We start from the raw sequence: 22,854 nt of genomic DNA, 5'->3' as shown, positions 1-22,854 counted from the left end.
TCTTGACACCTTGACACTTGGGTAAAGACAGAAGGTGACATTTTTCTCATTCACTTGTAATTCTCTGGATTTTTGATAATAAGCATGTGTATGTAACCAGAATTGTAAGAGTCAGATTCCTTCAGCATCCTCTACAATGATACCTCTGCCCCTGTCCCCTTCTCCCTGAACCCTTGAAACCCTTGGAAGGCTTAAATATGGAAGGAACCAGAGGCTCATGGATCTTAGACCAAGGAAACCTCACAGATCATCTAATCCAACACTGTCATGTAACAAGAGAGGAAACTGAGGCTCAGAGAATTCATTTGACAGCAGGCTGATCTGGGATTTGAACTGTAGTCTGTAGATAGGGCCTTTTTTTTAAAGCCATTCCAGCATGACATTATACATCCACCTGAAACTTCTAGTTCTGCCCTCTGAGTCCTCCATGAACAAATTGTGGGCCTCTTTTCTTCCCAGAAGAAGCACCAACCTGTACCAAGGTCCAATAACAAAAGCCCATACATTGCTTGGGAGAGCCAAGCTTCTGACTCCAAAGAATGCTGGAGTCTGAACCCATGGGCAAGGAAGGCATTTTGCAAAAGCCTGGAAGTAAGTGTCAAGAAAGCTCCGATAGCCCAGAGAGGTGATAGAGGGGTCCAGGACAGGGGAAACCTGGCTGCAGTCAGCCAGATGACAATGTTGTGACTTGAACCCTAAGGAACTCCCCCTTGCCCCCTGTCTCCCTAGGAATGATTTAATTGGATGAGGCAAGATAACCGATAAGGCAACGTCTCCATTTCTCCATTTCCAGGGAAATGGAATCCAGCAATAAACTTTGTAGGAGATGATGTGCACCAATGGGTGAGTGGTCGATTTAACCATAACAAATAATGGTCTCGCCTTTCAAAGATGTTAAAGAGAAAACCCTCTTTCAATTCGGAGAGACAGTTTCGATTTCCTCTGTGTTTTCAGCCTGCCAAGGCTCTAACTCGTTTTCCCTGAGATCTCACCGATAAGTCTCCAGCATGTTTTTTTTTCAGAGCATGACTTTCTGACAGTCACATGTAACCAAGTCACTGACATTAACTGCAAACATACTTGCCATAAAATTGTGTAATTTCCCAAGTACAGGCGGCTCAGGTGACATGTGGTCCAGGGCAGCATTCTTAGTTTTAAAGTCATTTAAACTCAAATTCCCTGTTTGGGAGTGGGGAGGGGAGAGGAAAGATGGAAGGACTAGGGAATATGCATGTATATAGTACCTACTGCGAGCTAAGCTCTTTGCAAATATTACCTCACTTGATTTTCACTACAACTACTCCAGGTAGGTGCTGGTATCCCAATTTTACATTGAGGAAAGACAGAAGTCAAGTGACTTACCCAAGGTCACACAGCTAGAAAGTATCTGAACTGGATTCAAACTCAGGTCTTCCTGGTTGTAAGCCTGATGCTCTATCCACTGTGCCACCTATCTGTTTAAGTCTGGCTTCAGGAGAATCCTGTGATTCCTAAATATTGAAACAGTCGGGTTAGAGGACCATCCAGTTTGTTTCAGAGGCAAGACTCGAATCCAGGTTTTCCTAGCTCAGAGGCCTCTGCAGTTCTTTGACTCCAGACCCAGTATTCTCTCCACTGTCGCCTTTTCTTGCCTTGTTTTGAGAAGCGTTGAGTAATACAGAGATGGCTTCCAAGGTATTCTAAATGTTTTGTCTTTTGCAACAATGGAAGCTAGCAGAGAGTATCTATAGGGCATTCTTCCAAAAACTCTTTATCCTCCTGGTCCCTATCAGGATGGGTGTGTAGAGAGACCAAAATTTCCATGTCTGGACTAAGAAGGAACTGTAATGACTCAGAGTTCTCAGAGCTCTGGCTTAGCTTGAAGTCACAGCGGGTTGTGAAAAGATATCTGCATTTGGAGTCTGCCTCTTAATAGTTGTATGATTTTGGGCAAGTCACTTAATTTGTTTATATTTTAGTTGCTCATCTGTCAAATGAATGAGTTAGACTTTTGAGGTCCTTTCCCACTGTAACGATAATGACAGAAATTAATAGTAATAATAGTTAAGGTTTATATAGCATGTTTATTTTTTTAATTTTCTCAAGATCATTGGAAGAAAAATTTTTGAACGAAAAGACTTTATATCCTCTCTTGTGCTTGCAAATCCTGGCTAGCTTCTCTCCTCTTAAAATTCTTTTTAAAAGGCATTACAGATTTGTGACACCCAAATTATTTGGTGGGCATCAATCCAAGGTGCCCTAACCCTATCTCCTCCACCTTTTCACACAACCAGAAGTGAGAAAGAATAGCAGGACGTGTGGAAATAATTACTGTTATAGAGAAGTACTTTTTTTTCCCTTGTTGTTTCAAGACCAGGCTTCTTGGCCCAAGAGATGGTGAGATGTGGGGTCCAGATATCTTTGTAGACAGTTTTGGCTTTAGAAGTAAAACAAACAGTTCTTGTTCCTTGGACTAGTAGGTTTCTGGAAGGTGGGTGGACCGCCAAACTCATCTTGCCGTGGGAGCTGGATGGGCAGACCCTACCAAATACCCGAGAATGGCCCATCTCTCTCTCCTCTGGGAGGAGGGAGAGGAGAACTGAGGGACAGAACCATGTCCTTCTTTGGTATTCTTCCACCTGCTCCATTCTCCAAGAGAGCACAAACAAAGAAAATAACCCCAGGGTAGGGTCATGGTTAAATGAAGCTGCTCTGATCCCTCTCTGCCAAAGATGCAAAGCACATGCCTTACTTAGTAAAGGGCTGGCACAGGCATCCATGGAGGACAAGTTGGGTGAAATGATATGAGAAAGAGAGAGAGTGAAATTGACCCTTGGGATATGGAAGACTGCACTGAAGATGGGTTTTTTCCTTCCCTTAAAGGCTCACTGGTCCAACAGTCTGCTCGATCTCTCACTTTCCTCCTGCATTTCCACCATTTGTTGGGTTTTATTCCAAATACAGATCACTGAAGTGAAAGAAGAGAAGGATGTTCCAGCCAGTTATGGGCTTGGAATAGTTTATCCTCAGACTATTTTTCTTTCTGGTGTCTTTGATGGAAATTCTAAGTCCTATCATTGACTTTTAACTCATCAGTTGCCATGACAATTTTGAAACTAAAACTGCCTTCAAAAGAAAAAAATATAAAATCAATAGAAAAGATAATAATAAGGATGTAGGTGACACACTCAGAGAACTAGGGTTCAAATATCTTCTGATATTTGCTACATAGGTTACCCACCCAGGGCAAGTCCCTCAATTTCCTGCTCTGTAAAATAAGAAGATTGAACCAGATGGTCTCTGAGGTCCCTGTCTGCTCTAGATTAATCATCCAAAGTCAACTAAACCTCCCCGGGCCTCAGTTTCCTCCTTTGTAAAATGAGAAGATTGGACTAGGGGACTTCTGAGATCAATGTTGCTTCCTGCCTGACTGCTCCAGGACTTTGAGACTGGGCTGCAGAAAGGTCTTACATAAGGGCAGAACCTAAGCATTGGGTGTGTCTTGGCAACTATGGTCTAATGAGATTTCACAAGAGGATGAGGGGGTGGTGGTGGCAGAGTGAGAATGTCCAGATTTTTTAAATTGATAGATTTACTTCACTGAAGTCACACATGCCTACTCATCCCATGCCTACCATTTGAAGTTCTGTTTGAGGCCAGGAAATATGGACCAGAATTCTATCTGTCATGGGGAGAGATAGATAACCTCTGACAAATCATGCTTCTAGGCTCTCTTACCTATGTGCTGCTGGTTGAATTCCCTCCCTCCATTCTTTGGTCATAATCCATAAATAATGTTATTTTATTCAAATTCAAACTGACAGGGAAGCCCAGAAAACAATTGATGAGATACAATCCTCGTCCCCAACCTTTCAATAAAGAGGTGTGAGGCTACAACATTGAACTGTTTGTACGCTGTTAGATATAATCTTGGTGGCATTTGGTTTTGTAAAGTACATGATATAAATTATCTCTTTTTGACCACACAAGAACCCTTCGAGGGGAGAGGCTACAGATCTTCTTATTCTCATTTTACAGATGAGAAAATTAAGCTTCGGTGGTCACGTACCTTAGTGTTGCAGGTAGGAATTAAACCTTGGCCTTACTGATTTTAGATCTATCATTCTATTCAGTGGGTTGCAATCCTTCTTCTGGGATGGTCCCCATTTGACTCTAACCTCTTTGAATGTAGAAGCTAGGTCATTGCTTCTTCTTTCACTCCAAGCTCAGGGCCTTGCTAGCAATAGGGACCCTATAAAATATTAGTCAATCTCAATTGCATCAAATTCTACTGTCCAGCATTATGAGGGCAAGGTACCTGGGCCAGAGTGGATTTAGTCTACTCCTTGCTGGATGTCTCTCTTTCTAAAACAAGTGTTTAGGTCTAATATTTTTATGAAAAAAATGTAGCATTGTTATTTCCTTTCTATTTGTGAATACTCAGACCCTCATTATTCAAGACAGAGATAAAAGAAATAGCTACTGCAACAAAGTCTCTATGTATTATATAAGAAAGCAGTGTGGCATAACTGGGAGCTGACCCCGAAGTCAGCTAATAACAATGATGATGAAGATGATAATGATTAAACAATGATAATTAGTTTTTACATAGAAGGGCAACTAGGCAGCCCAGTGGATAGAGTCCCAGGCTTGAAATCACAAGGACTTGAGTTCAAATCAAACACTTACTAGCCGTGTGACCCTGGACAAATCTGTTTGCCTCAGTTTCCTCATTTGTAAAATGAGCCTGGAGAAGGAAATAGCAAACCACTCCAGTATTTCTGCCAAGAAAACTCCAAATAGGCTCATGAAAAGTCAAATATTACTGAACCACAACAACATAGTCATTTAAGGTTTGCAAAGTACTTTGCAAATATTACTTCGTTTTCCTCACAATAATCCTAGGAGATGGATGCTATCACCATCCCCATTTTATAGGCAACTGAGGCAGACAGAGGTTAAATGACTTCACTGGGGTCACATAATTAGAAAGCCTCTGAGTCTGGATTGGAACTCAGGTCTTCCTTACTCTACATCCAGCATGAAAGTCTTGCTTCAGACACAAACAGAGGGTGTGACCCAAAGCAAGCCACTTAACCTCTTCATTGATGCTCTAGGCAACTCTCTAAAATTAAGTGTTGGAAAGACTGGGCCAGTCTTCTTTGGGAGAGGGAGTTCCCTGGCCCAAGGAAGGAAGGCGCTCTGCAAGTACTAATGAAATTGGTTAGTGTCTATCCCTATGAGCTGAGTTTGAATTCCTGGTATCGGACTCATTATCTTTGTAACCTCAAGTGTGTCATTGGCTTTCTCTGGACTTCAGTTTCCTCATCTGTCAAATGGTGTATGTTGGGGAGGAGGGTTGAGGTCAATGGCTTCTACTATCCCTTCTAGCTCTAAACCTTTATCCTGTGTATACTATTCATGCTACAGTGATGGTGAGTTGAGACCAGAATCATAGCCAGGAGTCAAACACCTTAAAATCACTTATGTTTTGCTTTCAAATGCTTTCAATGATATATTTGCTGGTTCTTCTTGTTTATATTGATTTTTTTCCCCCAGAAAAACCTGTGATTTCATTGTTGCAGGAAACTCCAAGTCAGGAAATCCTGACTGATCAAAGTGAATCAGAAACTGCTCTCTCTATACTTCGTAGTCATAGAAAGTTGAGACTTTATGCGACTTGCCCAGAGCCACACAGCCTTAGGTATTGGAGGCGAAACTAGAACTCAGTTCATCCTAAATGCATCTGCCAACTATCTATCTAGCACACACAGAATTTTAAAGTTGGAAGGGACCTCACAAACCATCTAGTCTAGCACAAACTCAGAAGAGATTCTCACTAAAACATACCCCGTAACGTGTTCCAGCTGGGTATTGGTTAGAAAGAGGACTCTCATTGCACATAGTAAGTCCAAGTTATTGTTTTTTTTTTTTTACCTTTATCTTTTGGCATTCCCCACAGAGGGTAAGGGAAATTATTTTGTCAGACAAACCAGAATTGCAAAATGGTCATTATCTGCAAAATGGATAATCTGGGTGAATGTAGGGAGAGGGGAGCTGAATGGAAGGTAGAAATTATGCTAAGTGGCATCCTATTCTTTAACCTTCATTATTATTAATAAAGTTTGGTTTCTGATTACTCACAGGGCACTCCAGCTCTGACTCTAAATCCTGGAGATGATGAAATATAGGAATTCAATAAGGCTACTCCCACACCGTCTAGATTGATCTATCTCTGCATCTATAGGTCAAAAGAATGAACCTCACCTGGAGGGTGTGTGAGCAGGAACCAGTCCTGAGGGTGAGAGAACTCCCAGGTATCAGGAGGACATAGCGAGTCCCCACTCAAGTCAGACAAATTAGATAATTAAATGGAACCAAGCTAGATAAATTGCACTTTCTTAATTAGGTTATCAGGAAACCAGAGTGGATAAAAATGACCTCACTGTCTGTGTAGTCTACCTCTCCTTTCTATAAGAGAGAGGAGGGAGTAACTTGTCTAGGACTGGGCTATTGTTGGTCCAGACACTCAACACTTCCTAACAACACTGTGTGGGGGGGGGTTTAAGACCGAGTGTTGTTAATAGATAAAAATCTTGTGGGGAAAGAAAGGGAGGGAGTCTCGGGAGGAGGGAGGGAGGCAAGGCTTGGGGGGAGTGGGAAAGAAAAGACCTAGCTTGGTATAAATGCCTTTCTTCTTCACAACAAGCTGACGTCCAGGCGACTACCAACTGCAAATCTCCAGTATGAAGCTAATAAGTCACTTCTGACACTTGTTTCTAACAAGCTGGCCGGAATAACACAAACAAACTTTTCTAGATTTTGCGATGGTTCTTTAGGCCTGGGCTCACCCCTTCAAACCCTCATCCCCTTTCCCCCCATTACTATTCCCAATCACCATGCCATAGGAGAAAGCACAATCAGAGGAACTGAGTTCAAATTTTGCCCTTGATGCCAATTCCCGAGGTGACCCAGGGAAGTCAGTTCAACTTAATTTTTTCATCTGTAAAATGGGAGAGGAGTGTTGCACCAAATGGCCTTCCATCCATCTTTTAACCCTCGTGTGTGTATATAATCTTGTATGTCTAGATGCATATATAATATTGTATTATATAATTCTTATTTATATGTGTATACATACATATGTATGTATGTGTATATACATAAACTTATATATGTGTGTATGTATATATGTACACACACGCATGTATATTTGTTGTTGCTGCTTGGTTGTTTTCAGTCATGTCCAACCCTTCATGACCCCATCTGGGATTTTCTTGGTAAAAACACTGGAGTGCTTTGCTATTTCCTTCTCCAGCTCACTTTATAGATGAGGAAACTGAGGCAAACAGGGTTAAATGATTTGTCCAGGGTTACCCAGCTAGGGTCTGAAGCCAGATTTGAACTTAGCTCTTCCTGACTCCAGGCCTCTCACTTCAATCCACTGTGCCACCTAGCTTCCCTAGACATATATACATAAACAAACATTAATATAAATTTATATATTTGTGTGAATAGGCATATATGTATGTAGACACACATATACAGATAAAATCTTATTCGGGCACAGCTATTTGCATGCTATCTCCCTCCTTAAACTGTGAGCTCCTCAAGAACAGAGATTTTTTGCCTTTCTTTGTATCATCATCGTTTATCACAGTGCTTGGCACATAGTAGGTACTTAATAAACGCTGGTTGCCTGATGGTCCTTTGACTACAGGCAATCATTAAATGTTTCTGAGTCTTAGTTTCTGTATTTGGAAAACAGGAGTAATAATAGGCCCCAGGGTCATGGCAAAAGTCAAACGAGATAATGTATATCAAGTCCTCTGCCAACTTTGAAGGGCAATATAAATGCCAGGGGTTGTTACTAGAAGGGAACAGGGTTTCATTTAAGGATCTATGCCTAGCCCCTGTGTTTAAACCCTCCAGGGATTTCCTCTCCCCCACCCCAGAAAAAAAGAATTGTTAAAATCAATTTCCACTTTTTTTTACTTTTCATTTCTAATGTTTCAGAGCCAGTGACATCACAGACATCAGTGATTACTGCAAACATGAGCCTCTTAGCTAACCACCTGAAACTCCCAGGATCCAGGGGGCCGGGCTTTCCTGATCCTGGGATTTCAGCTTTCGGAAGACAGTCCATTCAGATACAATAAACTGAAAAGCCTCTCCGCCATCCCATGTCAAGGAAGGCTAGAATTTTGAGAGCTGTGGTTTTGTGGGCCATTGTCCGATTTGTAATTTATACTTTTATTTCAAATCCCCTAAGTCTGTGCATGAAAATTTCAACATTACACTTAGTAGTGCCTATATGGTAACCAGGAAAACCAAGCCAAAGAAAGGGATGTTGAATTTATCCGGGGTGCTTCCTGCCAAATGCCTATATACAAGAGACTTGGATTGCGGGGATCAGGATGAATGGCTAAATTGCTGACCTTCCTAAAAACAAGCAGTAGCAAATCATGAGGTATCTGTCCTTTTCATTGTTGAATGTATAAATATTTTAAAATATAACATAATTATTTCCAAATATAAACATAAGTAAGCATACCTAGAGCATGAAGCCCTATTTCCTAACCTGTTAGATACAGAGACTTTATATCTTCTATATAGAGATACAGATATGTGAATCTGGGGAAGGGGTATAATTTCCTCTCCTTAGAAAATAACACTCTGGAGAAAAAACCAAAAACCTGGGTTCAAATTTGGAAACTCAGACTTAGTCCTTATAGAAATTATTCAAATTCTTTGGATCTTTGGAGGGGTTGGTCTAGATCTAATTTTTAGAACATACAACTCCCAAGTTAAACTAGAAGAAGATTAAAACGTAATTGGGAAATGTTTAACAAAATAAATAAAAATTCATTTTTTTAAAAAAAGAAAGAAAATGGAACTCCATGACCTCTATGCCTTATCATTAGCACTCAAGGGTCACAGAATCATAGAAAGTCAGAACAGAGAATAACAGAGCTGGGAAGGGATGCATTATTTATAGTTAATATTATTATGTTATCATAATACAGAAATTGCGTTATAGAAGACAAGACTGATTCACTTTTGCACTAAACATGCCCTCTGGTAGGGTACTCACTAACAGAAGGCTTCTCTCCACACCCCCATTGAGACCCTACATCTTCCATCCTCATGTTTCCTTTCAAATGACAGAAAACCATAAATATCTCACTTGGGCTTTCTAGTGGGCATATCTGTATGTGTTTCCAGGACCCATGTGATCTAATGAGATCAGCGTGAAGTTGACAATACCCACAACAAAAATGTTTAGGATTCCCTAACAGGAAAATGATGCTGACAGACTTGCAGCCTCCTTTAGGATGAAGAAAGAGAAGTAGTAGTGCGTCTGGAGAGGGGTTCCTCCAGGTGGGAGGATCTCACGGCATATGGACCTTGGTAGAACTTTGATCAAGTGCTTTCCTCTGAGGCACCATTTAACCTGTACCTCTTCAAGTCCTGTGACTCTAGATTCTGTGTAATTTCACTGTCCATCAATTGCCTTGTAGCAGGATTACAAGGGGTCCTTTACATCTGCCTTGCATGCGTTAGATGTATTGTCTCATTCATTAGAATGGAAGGTCCTTGAGGGCAGGGGCTGTCTATGCTTTCTTATCATATTCTCAAGCCTTGGCACATAGTAAGTGTGGCACGTAGTAGATGTTTAACCTTTTTATTCATGTCTTTTTCATTTATCTCTTCATTTACTCATTCTTTCAGTCTCTCTACTTTATGTCTATAAAATGGGGGTGAAGGTGGATCAGAGATCCAGGAGGACATCTTATCCAATTCTTTCACACAATGAAATAGGAAGCTTGGGTAAGGGTCTTGCCCAAACCCAGACCCCTGACTTAATTCTAGTGATCTTTTCTTCACATCACAATGAACTCGATGGTCCCTAAGGGACCTTCCATCTCCAATCTGTTCTGATACATGGATCCAAGGGCACCAAGGTGCATCCTTCCTGTCTGGGTTGGTTTCTAGCATATATGCTACCCAATGAGGGTCCTAGGCAAAGCTCACGTGCAGCTAAGTGGTGCAGTAGATCCGAGTTCAAATCCAACTACAGACTCTTACTACCTGTGTGACCCTGGGCAAGTCAATTAACCCTGTTTGCCTCAGTTTGCTCATCTATAAAATGAGCTTAAGAAGAAAATAGCAAACCACTCCAGTATCTTTGCCAAGAAAACTCCCAAATGGGGTCATGGAAAGTCAGACATGACTGCAGCAAATCACAAACAGTCTGAAAGGGTAGATGTTAGGAGCTGAGGGAGATAAAGTAAGGAGAGGGGGGAACCAGAAAAGGTCTCCTGTAGAAAGTGGAATCTGAGCTGAAGTTTAAAGAAACTCAGGGAAGTTAGAAAGCAGAGGTGAGTAAAGATAGTATTCCAGGCATGGAGGACAGCCATGTAAAGGCCCGCAGGTGGGAGATGAAGAGTCATGTTAGAAAAATGATAAATAGGTCAATGTTGCTGGATTATAGAAAATTGGAAGACAAAGTCAATGTGATAACAGTGGAAAGAATATTCTACAGTTAAAGATTTAGAACTGGGAAGGACCTTAGAGGTCTGGTCCAACTCCCTTTTACAGATGAAGTAATTGAGGTCCAGGGAGGCCCAAGGTGTTTTTTTAAAGGATAGAAGATCTTTATTTGGTTTCACATTAATTCTTCCACATATCTGAGTCTTCCTTTAATTCTATGAGTTTATCAAGTCTATTTGACTTGCCCAGTGATAAATCAAATCATGTCTTCTATAAAAGTACAGTTAGAGAATAACTCTACAAAGGTTAAAAGGAACCCTGAAGAAGGAGCTGAACTTAAGGGCCCATGCTCCTGGCTTGACTGCATACTAGTCGTATGACTTTGGGCAAGTCATCTCACCTCCTTGTGCCTCAGTTGCTTCATATGTAAAATGAAGGGGTGGACTTAGATGACCCCTGAAGTCCCTTCCATCTCTAGAGCTATGATTTTATGTTTCTATATGTGTAACTGGGAAGTTCACATGACTTTTTGGGGCCTTAGTGTCCTCATCTGTAAAATGAGGAGGGTTGGATAAGATGGTCTCGGAAGTCCCAGCTACAAACTGATGAACCTCTATATGGTGGATATACTTCAGTATGTCCCTGAGAAATACATATAGACAAATGACTGAAAAGGTCACACCTATTAGCCACCTGGCCCTCCTCATTTGAAGTGCATTAAGTATGCTCACAGCTGTTCCCACTTCCAGCTAAGCAAGAGATTCAAAGCGAATAATATTTATACTAGAAATCAAAGGGTCCTCCCTCAGGACATAACCACCATGAAGAGGTCATCATTCTAGCCATCAGAGCCTCCACTTTTTCTGTCCCAGTGACATTCTTCCAATCACCTTCCATCCCAGAAGATGGTACAACCTCTGGGTGGCCCATGGAGGCTATGTTTCTGGATGTTTTAAAAATAGGTGGCTTGAGGTGGGAAATATCACTCATCCCTCTCACCCTAGACATAGCCTTACACCTTTGGGTTTGTTAGATTGAGAGCAGGGACTGTCTTCTACCTTTTTTTTTTTTTTTTTTGGTACCTGACAGCACTTAGCACAGTATCTGGCATACAGCAGTCACTTAATAGACCTTTACCGACTCATTCATTCATTCATTGACACTAAGGGCCAGAAAAACAATGCCCTCTTCAATATACTGGCATATGTTTCCATGGAAGACCAAAGGTCCATTTGGTCTTCTGCTTGGAATCCATATATCCTGTGAAATTGACTCAAGGAAAGAATCTGACCCTTCAGTGTCAAAATATTAGGAACTAATCCATTCCTGTTCTCCCTTACATACATGTGTACTCAGACACGCAGGAATGTGTCCACGTGTGTGTGTACACACGTGGACACACACATATATAAATGAACACTGTGCATGTGCGAGCACACAAATAAACACAAAGGCTTGAAAATGCATCTACAAACCAAGAATGACAAAGCACCCTGGCATCTGGCTATTTATTCCTGCAAAATTCATCATCTTCTGAGTGACTATTTTTCGAGGGTATTATTTACATGATTTTGTCATCAACTCTGCACTTTCTGACTTCTTCTCCCAGGGACAAAACCCGCCCCCGACCACCCCGTGACCAGGGCAGAGGCCGCACAATTCTGCTTTGATATCTGGCTGATAACGTATTGTACAATTAGACAATTTGACAATTTCCATTATGGCTGATAAAATATTTATTGAGCCTTGGAGATGATGTCGGATCGCAGTGCCATTTGTTTTGCTAATGGGGAGAGACTTACTAAATCAGAAGAAAGCATTCAAATCTCAGATCCTCATACTCTCCTCGACATTAGGTTTGCAAATTATGGGAGCCAGTCATAAATTACCGCCCAGCCCAGCTGAGATTGATGCCAAACTGACAAGGCAGGTAGGTGACTGGCGATGACATGGCGTCATAGAAACATTAATCATGGAAGAAAGAGAAAATACTCTCAAATTGGCCCATAAGTCTAAATATTAAGGAATGAGAAGCGGCAGCTAGAAGATGGTTTTAGCAAGAACTGGAAATCAGAAAATGGAAAACACTTTCTATTATTTAACAAATCATTGGAATCCGTCTTCATGTTTTTACTCAGACGTCCCAGCAAGCGGAGACATCCAGGACGGATTTCTTCTTTTCGCTCTCACCATCAGTGGTGTTTAATAAAACATGTGAAGGGAATGGGGCCTTTGTCGCAGACTTTCCATGGGTGGGGTGGGCCAGGGGAGAGAAAGAGGATAAATATTCAGAGAAAAGGCCTGAGCTTAAACTCCCTCATTTGGGCCTTACCATCTCCGTCTGGCTTGGGTTTTTCTTTTGTTCATGGTCAAGTACATTTTTACGGAGGTGATGCAGGGCCTACTTGGCTAAAGCCTCAAAGGTGGGGTGCAGATCTTAACATCTGCACCTTTTAAGAATCTCTTTCTCCCCTCACCCAAGGTATAGAAATCACCAATAGACAAATGTATCCCTGTTTCTCTACGTAGCTGAGTTGTCTGACTGATTCCTTGCACTAGATTTTCTACAAATATATTACCCTCATAATGCAAGTGGACCTTAATGAATAGCCCCCTCCTATGGGTAGGGAGTGTAGTCTTAATGGCAAATGAAAAATAAACAGATCGATGGGGAAAGCTTAGGCACCCACCCAGCGCCTACAGAGGCCTAAAAGGGAAATGGATAGCAAATAGAGAGTTCTTTGACCTTGATCCAGAGACAGGGAAAATGGGAACCCTCCTGGGATGCCTCCGATGTCCCGCCTTTTTTCCTTGACCTCACCCCCCTCACCTCCACCCTGCTCGGGACTTTGGAAGGGCCTTTGTAAGGTCTCAAATCTCTGATCCTGTCTATGGTGCTTCCCAATTTGAGCCGTTATCTCTGACGGAGCGAGCCACAGTGGAGCATAATTAAATTAAATTGAGGCTGTCCTTGTTTTGAAGTCAGTCTTGATTTAAGGCTAGATAAGGAAGCAATTGCATTTAATAAAAACCAGGGTCCCTAAACAAAGATATATGGGTCCATGTAACAGCTTTAGAGAGTCACCAAGGCCATAGGAAAGCCACTTGGAGGGCTGCTGGAGTCCAATTGAAGAAAAAAATAAAAATACAACATGACACCTTCCAGAGAATATTTTATAATGGTGCAACTTAAAAAGAAAAAGAAAAAAAGGTACTGCTCAGGCTAATGACTTTGTCAAAACTCAGTAGCTCCCTGTCCATTTGCGCAGAGAGATTCATAGTGTCTGTTAGCTAAAGTAAGTGGGAGTTGACATATTTGTCTAGCAGTCAGAATTAAAGGCACAGCACAGATGTTAGAGGTCAGAGTTGTGCAATCCTAAGGCAAAAGCAGCAGGAGGAACCTGGCACCAAACGAAAGGAATGAAGAATGAGTAGCGTCGGAAGGCTCTTGTACCTTTTCAGCTGAAAATATGAAGCTTTGTCCCCTCTGGGGGCTTGGATACCCTCATCGGCAAAATCTCTGTCTCTCCCTGTCTTTGTCTCTCTGTCTCTCTCTCTGTCTCTCTCTCTGTCTCTCTTTGTCTCTTTCTCTCTCTGTCTGTCTGTCTGTCTCTCTCTCTCTCCTTCTCTAATGTCTTCCCATCTCTTCTTTTCTCTATCTTACCTTTCTCTGTTTCTGTGTCACTCCATCTCTCTATCTCTTCCCTCTCTCCATCCTTCTCTATCTCTATCCACCTCTCCATCTATTGTCCATCCATCCAGCTATCTCTCCTTCTATATCTCTCTGCATCTTGGTTATTCTGCTTTTCTCTTTGGATGAAGGCAGTACCATTATTGTCCTTTGAAATTATCATGGTATATCTCACCTCGTAAGTACTTAGTAAATGCTTGTTGGTTGACTGCTAAAAGAATCAGGTGTCCTATGTGCCAGGCAAGGTGCCCAGTGCTGATCGATACTAAAACAAAATGCAAGTCCCTGTGCTTGAGGAGCTCCCATTCTAATGGAATGAGCCTGATGAAAGTTCATGGCCCCCTCACTCTGGAAGATGTGATTGTAGCTGAAAGAGATTTTAAATATTATCTAGTGTAAAACACTGGCAGTGATTACAAAAGCTCTTCACATCCCCCACCTTCACCTCGCAGGGTAGGTGTTCCTTGGACTGCATTAGTCTATAACTTTTTATTATAATGATAATTTGTGTTTTTATGGGTAGGGGGAAAAAAGACGAAGGAGGCTCTGATCCTTCTAAGAAACTTTGCCAGTCAGTGGAAAAGAATACTGCGTTAGGGAGGCAGAGTGTCTGGCTTCGGGTTACACATGCCTGTAACACTTAGTAACTCTATAACACTGAGGAAGCCACTTTTTTGTGGGCCTCAGTTTCCTTATCTGTAAAATAAGGGAATTAGTCTAGATGGTGTCTAAGGTTCCTTCCAGCTCTAAGGATTATGCTCCTAAGTGAAAATGCATCAAACCTCCCAAGTGCTTTCCAAGACATCCTGTGCCCATGAAGAGAACAGAGAAAGAGAAACTGTACTCCTGGCCTCTGCTGAATTCTACCTGTGTTACCTGGACTTCCGTTGCCTCCTCCTTAAAAAATGAGAGGGTTAAGGTAGATAATCGCTAAGATCCCTTCCAACTTAAATCCATCACTATACTCCTTTCTCCTTCTCAGCTAAAAAAAAAAAATACACTTGAGAAATTTGTTACTTTCTTTGAGTGAACAGTGATCAAAAAAATACTGAAACTGGCGGCCAAAGACCCGAGTTCAAATCCTCTCTCAGATACCTACTAGCACAAGAGAGAATTTAGACCATCTGACCTCATAATAAAGGTCAGAGTTGAACATCTCCTTGGCAGAAAGGAAAATCCTATCTAGGAAGAGACAAGATGAAAATAAAATGAAATCATGAGTCCAAGTACAGATTCCCACCATTGTGTAGCCAAAATGAAAGCATGCCCATAAAACACTTTGTAAACTGTAAAGTTCAATAGAAAAGTAGCATGGGATGATGAGAAGTGTTCAGGAGTTGGAGGCAGGAGAGATGTGAGTTAGAATCCTGCTCCAAATGTTTTCCTAACTGTGTGTGTCTGGGTTAATCATTTAACTTCAGAGCCTCAGTTTCCTCATTTGTAAAATGGGGAGAAAATTAGGGTATCTGTTGTATCTGTGTCACAGGGTCATTGCGAGACTCAAATGAGATAATGGATGTCACGTACTTTGCATACCTTAAAGTGCTATGTAAGGTGAACTATATATATGCATGCATGCAAGTGATATGCCTTTAAGACTTCTAGTCTCAATGCACACTGTAGTATTTCCTTAAATAAATGGCTCCTGGATATAACTAAATTTTAGTTCTCCAGAAGATGGATTAGGGGAAGAGGAAAACCAAATTGTCGATATTGTTGAACTTATAACTAGCCTTTGCATTATTCTACAAAATCTCATCTAATCATTTTCATTAATTAATTAATTTCATTAATCATTTACATTTTCATTACTGTGCACAGTTCCTGGCACACAGTAGGCATTTAATAAATACTAATTGATTAGGAAGAATATAATTCCATGCTTTCCCCCTAGCTCCTTCAAAGGTCTGGGGAATGAAGGCTTCTTTCATCCTAAGTCAGGGGATGTCTATAAGGACGAGAGTAGGAGCACACTCTAGGAAACACAGAAAAATGCAGATGGTGGGTTTTTCATTAGTTTTTTCTCTTTTCTTTCCCAGAAGATGACAAACTGGTTATGAGTATCACTGAAAATCAAGAGTGGCCCATGGAAGAAGTTCCAGACAGAGACTGAAAGGAGGGCGTATCTTTTCCATGACAAAGGTCAATATGTCTTTTGGCTGTCACCAATTCTGACTGTGCAGGCATATCTTCTTGGTATATAGTAAGTACACAAGAAATTTCATTTCATTCATTTATTCATTCACTCTTTTTGTTTGGCATACAGTAAGTGCTAAATAAATGTTTGCTTCTAGTAGTAGCAGCAGTAGTAGCAGCAGCAGTAGTAGTAGTAGTAGTTTCCATACCTAAATAGTATACCTATAGTCTGTCTGATAGAATATAAGTTCCTTGAGGGCAGAAATTGTATTCTTTTCCTTTTCTCTGTACACCCTGGCACAAAATAAATATTTAAGAAATAATTGTCGATTGGTTTTTAAAAATCTTATATGCAGCAAATAATAACAGATAGAGAAATTTATATAGCACTTTGAGGCTTTACAAAATGTTTTACAAATATTATCTCACTTTTATCTTCACAACAATCCTGGGAGATAGGTGCTATTTTATACCTATTTTCCAGATGAAGAAACCGAGGTAGACAGAAATTAAGCGACTTGCCCAGGGTTATACAGCTAGTGTCCCAAGAGGAATTTTGAACCCGGTTCTTTTTAACTCCAGATCTAGTCTTTCATCCACTATAACCACACCTCCTCGAGACGTTTTTCCTTGCATTCACTTTAGGACTCAAGTTAGGGCTAAGTGAGGGCTTGATTCCTCCCTAAGACAAATCGAAACAGGAAAGCCTGGTCTTTCTGGACAGAGCCCAACAGCAAAAGAAAACAAAGACAAAAGCTGGAAATTGAACAGATGCCCATAGATTGAGGAATTGCTGAACAAACTGTGGTCTCTGAAAAGACTGGAATATTATTGTCAACAAAGAAACAACAAATAGGCAGAATTAAGAGAATCGTGGGAAGACTTGTATGAACAGATGCTTCCATTAATCTCTTTTTACACAGGCATTTTCTCTACTTGCCCCAATCCTTTCCCTTTTAGGATTTACTATGCTTAATCCACATGTGTTTACAAGGTGTTTTGTAAATATTCTCCCATTCCATGTGTTAATGCCTGTGTGTCTGTTCAAATCTCTCCAACTACACTGTACATTCTCTTCAGGTCCTTTTAATTTTTGTTTTTAATGTGCCCAAATGAACTTAGTACAGGGCTTTATAGAAAGCAAACTAATGGGACACCAGCCAATGACATGGTAAGTAGATTTGTAACCAGGACAACCTGAGTTTGAATTCCAGCTCTGATAATGTGCTGTGTGACTATGGCAAGATATAATCTCTCCAAGCATCACTGTTCTTATTGGTCAAATCAGAGGGTTCAGCCTGAGGTTCTTTCTAGTTTTAGATCTTCAATCTGTTAAATGGGTTTAACACCAAGAGTGCTTGTCCTGTCAGCCTAGAGAGAATGTATGGGAAGTGCTTTGTGAACTTGAAAGTGACTTATGACCATTAGCTCCCCCCCAAAAACAGCATCCTCTGTGATTACTCAAAAAAAAATTCTGGGACCCAGGGAAAGGTGCAATTTTGATTATTAGCTAGCAGGGCTGACCTAAGGCACGTGGTAGGGATGCTGAGAAGTGGCAGATCCCTGTTCAGGGGCTCTGTGGTTGGAGATAGCAAGGGTGTTGTCCCTCCCAACCTGTCTGGTGGCCCCCCTTTCTGTCCCCAGCGTTTATCTCACACACATGATGCGGCTTTGTGAGAGGAATGAGGGGGACTTTGCATTCCTCTCCCAGGATGATAGGGGCTTCTATCTAAATCTGTTCCATATGACCCACCTCACATGCTTGCTGGTTGTCTGGCCTGGGCCCTTGGGAAGGTCAAAGAGGGTAGAAGTGGGAAAGTAAGAGAACAGGGTTAATGTGGCCCCTTTCTGGCAGGTTGCAAAACCCCCTCTGTTGGTATTTTTGTTTGGTTTGTCTGACCTGACTAGGTAAAGGAGAGTGAGTGTGTCTCAGTTTGGAGAGAGAGATTTCATCCCTGATTCCTTGGAAATGGGAAGAACTCTGCAGGGCTATGAAGTATGGCATAGGGGGTAAGGCTTGGAGTCAGGATGGTTGGGATTTGAATCCCATCCTTGGTAGACTTTGGGTGAGTCACCTCACTAACTCCACTAAGGCTCAGTTTCCTTCTCTATAAAATGGGGATAATGAAAAAAATAAAATGGACATAATGCTATCATACCTCTCTCAGACTGTTACTATGAAGCTAAGATAGCAACATCTGTTGTGTACCTTGCACTTTTTAAAGCACTATTCATTCATTCATTCCACAACTACCTACTATGGGCTGGACACTATGGGACAGATACAAAACCAAATGGGCTTTATAAATGTTGGTTATTTTAATTCACTAAGCAATTCAAATGCTATCTAAAAGCACCAGATTCCTGCATTGAATGATCAAGATCATCATCACCACTGACTAGAGACATGTCATGTTACAATGTCTAGAATTCTGGTCTTGGATCCAGGAAGACCTGTGACCCTGAATAAGTCCCCTCACTGAATTGAGCCTCAGTCCTTGTCTGAAAAGTGAGGGGAGCATCCTTGGCCACCTCTAAGGTCCCTTTCAGCTCTGATTCTTGGACCCCAAAATTCTTGATGCCCAGACTTTAGTGGTGTTGGCTTCCAAAGTGAAAATGCAAACAAGTACCCCATTTTAGCATAGGATTTTGGGCTCAAGCTGGGAGACTAGTGGAAACAGGACATGAAAACAGGCTAAGTCCAAGATTTGGGGGTATCAACTGAGCTGCCTGCTAACAAGCATACTTCCCTAGAATCTGGGGAGGAATGAAGATGGAAAGTTTTCAACCAAAAAAGGGTGTGTTTGGGTGTGTGCGAGTGTATAAAATCCTACCAGGTCACCTGCAGTACGAGGTGTGTGTTTACTCAGAGCATAGAAATCTGGAAGGAGGGGGCTCCCCAGCTAATCACCAGTAAGCAAACACATTTGCAGATACTCAGCAACTGGGGTGAGCAGCTCCATCTTCCTCTTGGCCATTGAAATCTGAATAAGAAAAGAAAAATACCAAATCCCCACAGGGACCTGAGCAAAGGGACTTCTCTGCCCTGGATTTTGAAGCCAATTCTTTTCCATTACAGTACATTTCGTAAACATAAGGGCCAACCTCATCAGGTGCTGACTAAAAATGAGACAGTTCCCACCCTCAAGAAGCTAATATTCAAAAGGAGGGAATGGAGTAGAGGTGAAGGATCACAAATAATATAAGAGAGATTGAGGAGATCGAGAGCGTGTTAATAGTTTACCTCTCTGGTTTTCCGTTTCCTCATCTGAAAAATGGTATAATATTAGCATCTAGCTCACAAAGTTGTTGTGGGGCTCAAATGAGATAATATAACATAATACAAACTTTGAAGTGCTACATAAATGTCAGCTGTTTTATCACTATTATTTAACGATGACGATACTGTTGATAAACACCAACATTATCTTACTTATTAATGGGAGGGAAGCAACTCTCTTCTCTTTCAAATTCTGCCTCTGATGTTGCCTACCTCAAGAAAGACATGTCTCCTTTCTGAACCTCAGTTTCCTTATCTGCCAAAAGAAGAGGTGAGATTGAGATAACTAGGTGACACAGTGGATAGAACCTGGAGTTGGGAAGACCAGAGTTCAAATCTTGAGTACAGCACTTACTTACTGTGTGACCCTGGGCAAGTCACTTAACCCTATTTGCTTCAGTTTCTTCATTTGTAAAATGAGCTGGAAAAGGAAGTTTCCATATCTGTAAAATGGGGATAATAATAGCACCTACCTTCCAAAATTGTTCAGAAGATGAAATGAGATAGTATTTGTAAAAGTGTGCAGCACAGTGCCTGGTACATAGTAGGTTCTAGGTAGTGCTTCCAGTTCTAGGATCAATGGTTGAGAAAACATAGGAATTGGGTTGAAAGAGAGAAATTAAACCATCAACGACCCTCTTTTTAAAAATTGCTTAATTGCTTACTTGAACTAGATTCATAATTAGTAATGTTTTCATTTGTCTGACATTTTGTCTCACATCTATTGCAGACAGTGGAGTCCAAGGATAATTGTTCTACACTGAAGTGAAGACTTATAGAAGCTCCCAGATAGCAGTAGGAAGGAATGTTACTTGTCCCCACTGGTGTCCAGGGACAAAGCCCAATTCCCCTACATGAATTACAATTCTTAGTTAAAAACCAGTACCATTGACTGAGGGTCTCCCTTAAACTAAACTCTCAGCTCGTCAGGCAAACCAAGAATGTTCTCTTCCCAGGGCTGTTTCCCTGTTGTTTGCTGAGAAATCACCCCCTCCCCTCCATCTGGCCTCCCCCAGAATCCAAGGATATTATGACTTCAGGACAATGGAAACAAAACAATCCTGGCACACCTGGTCTTTGAGTCTCAGACAGTGGAAAAAAAAATGAAGAGGAAAAAGGTTCTGAATTATGGTGCCAGCGGATGGCAAGCATCACCCAAGCTCCCTGGCCCCAGGTCCCTGGCAGGGGGCGAGGGGAGAAGGGACAAGCTCTCTTGGAAAGGTCCGAGGGAAAAATAACATGGAAGAAACAGTGATAATGGAAAACAGAAGTCCTATAGTGGACTTAGAAGGCCTTGGCTTTTTGGATGGGTGTTTTGTCCAAACAATGAAAATACCTGTTCCTCTTGGGTAATATGACCCTATAATTATGCATAAGCACCCAGGTGGGTGTGCTCCATCCCTACAATGAGAAAACTAGGAAATGGGGCTGACAAGACCCTTTCATGGCTATTCCTATCCCCCATGGCCCATTGCATCAAATCAGTTCAGGTTACAGGATCTCACAGCTGTCATGTCACCTGTGGGCCACAATGGCTGGTAGAAGGGAGCTGGGGTCATCCTGGAGACCTACTATGGGAAAGGAATCCCAATACAAGTGAACAGAGATCAGCCAAGTTTCCAGGACGAAACCTGGACCAACGGAAAACTAATAGCCCAGTGGTCTACTTCAGGCCTTGTTCTATAACTGCCCTCAGACACTTAACTACCCAAACACCTTTTGAACATGATAGGGAAAAGGTCTTCACTGGATGTGTATTTAAAACATCATCATTTTTTTTCTAAGATAAGAAAAGCAGGGTTTTAGCTTTTGTTTCTTGAGAAAATGCAGAGGCACTGGAAAGCCCTCTCTCCAGGTGTAGAACATGGGAAGAATTTAGACAGCTGAGGGAGGGAAAGGCAGCTTTTCTGAGTTCTTACCACCACTTCTTGCATCTCCACTGCCTTCTCCCAACGTTCCTCCTGTTGTGGACTCCATCCTCACTTTGACCTCCTCAGATCTCTACATTCCTCCCAAGCCCAGGGTAGCTTCAGCCTCCTTCCAGAATACCTTGACTGGGCCCCTCCTCTTCATGTTCCTTCTCATTCTTTAGTTTATGTAACTTCTATTTTGTTACATCCTCCAATTAGACTATAAACTCCTTGAGGGTAGGAACTGTCTTGTTCTTGTATCCCCACTACACATATTAGCTGTGTAATCAGTGTTTATTGAATAAAATTGAATTGTACTTAGAACTAAAAGCTACCTACCTCAAAGCCTCCAGGAAGCAAGAAAGTCATCGTTGATTTAGAACTGTTGGATAGTTCACACATTCTAGGTTTCTAGATGTAGACTAGAAGGGACCTTGGAGGTTATAAAGCCCAACTCCCACATTTTACAGATGAAGAAACTGAGGCACAGTAAAGTTAAAATTACTTGTTCAACATCATACAGTTAATAAGAGGCTGTGGAAGGATTTGACTCCAGGTCGTCCTAACTCCAAGACGAGGACCCTACCCATTAGACCATCAATGCTCTTATTTTACAGATGGGGACACTGAGGCCTAAGGAAATTAAATCCACTTCCACCTGCCTCCCATTTACTGTCTGGAAAATTAGACAATACAAGGGAAGAAAGGGATGGGAAATTCCATTTCATGGAAACACCACCCCACAATAGACCTAGGCTCTCCTAGAATTGTCTTGTCTCCCACCAAGAGAATAGGTAACTTCTGATTTCAGGACACCTTGTGGGTGGCCAGATGTTTGCCTGCTGCCCCAGAAATCTTGACTTTTAACCCCCCCCCCCCCACCAATGCCTCATCGTGATTTGCTTAGCTAGCGTTTGGAGAGTTGGGTTTCTGGGTGCTGAGCAGAGTCTCTGGTGGCCAAGCCCCATTGCCAAACAAAAGACTGTCTGTTTGCTTGCCCTGCCTTCAGAGAGGCTTAAGGACATTTTTGTCATTTTTAAACAGCTAATATCATGGAAGGGGGTGCAGTGGAGGATAGGGGGAGGAAAAAAGAAATTTTTAAAAAAGTTGTCTAATCTCTTCAAGTTTAATCTTTGGTTTTTGAAAATTCCAGGCCGAGATGCAGATTGTTCTATTAGATTAATGAGGTCAAGATTACTTTGAACAGTGGGACCCTACTAGCTTTTGAAAATTCTTTTTGCTTTTCTTTTCTTGGGTGTAAAGTTAGGTGTCCTGTGGATGTGGTGATATATATGATCCTTCACTAAGACCTTGGAGTTGGGTCTTAGTGAATAACTCACATTTGTGTTGGTAAACATATAATA

General features: G+C 41.5%; 1 protein-coding gene across 4 annotated transcripts in view; it reads right to left on the bottom strand.

The window, feature by feature from the left end:
- Nucleotides 1-22,854, bottom strand: part of PRDM16 (PR/SET domain 16) — a 635,076-nt gene that overhangs the window by 475,593 nt on the left and 136,629 nt on the right. The window contains exon 1 of one of the 4 annotated variants that reach the window (XM_072608628.1): nt 1,363-22,318. The exons of the other annotated variants lie outside the window; for them this stretch is intronic. The gene's annotated coding sequence lies outside the window, so the exon portion shown is untranslated. Of the gene's footprint in view, nt 1-1,362; nt 22,319-22,854 lie in introns of those variants that run through there. 4 annotated transcript variants of the gene reach the window in all.

The sequence above is a fragment of the Notamacropus eugenii genome, chromosome 5 (genome assembly GCF_028372415.1).
Source record: "Notamacropus eugenii isolate mMacEug1 chromosome 5, mMacEug1.pri_v2, whole genome shotgun sequence".
In the NCBI taxonomy this organism is placed as follows: domain Eukaryota; kingdom Metazoa; phylum Chordata; class Mammalia; order Diprotodontia; family Macropodidae; genus Notamacropus; species Notamacropus eugenii.
This window is presented reverse-complemented; position numbering and strand designations above follow the sequence as displayed.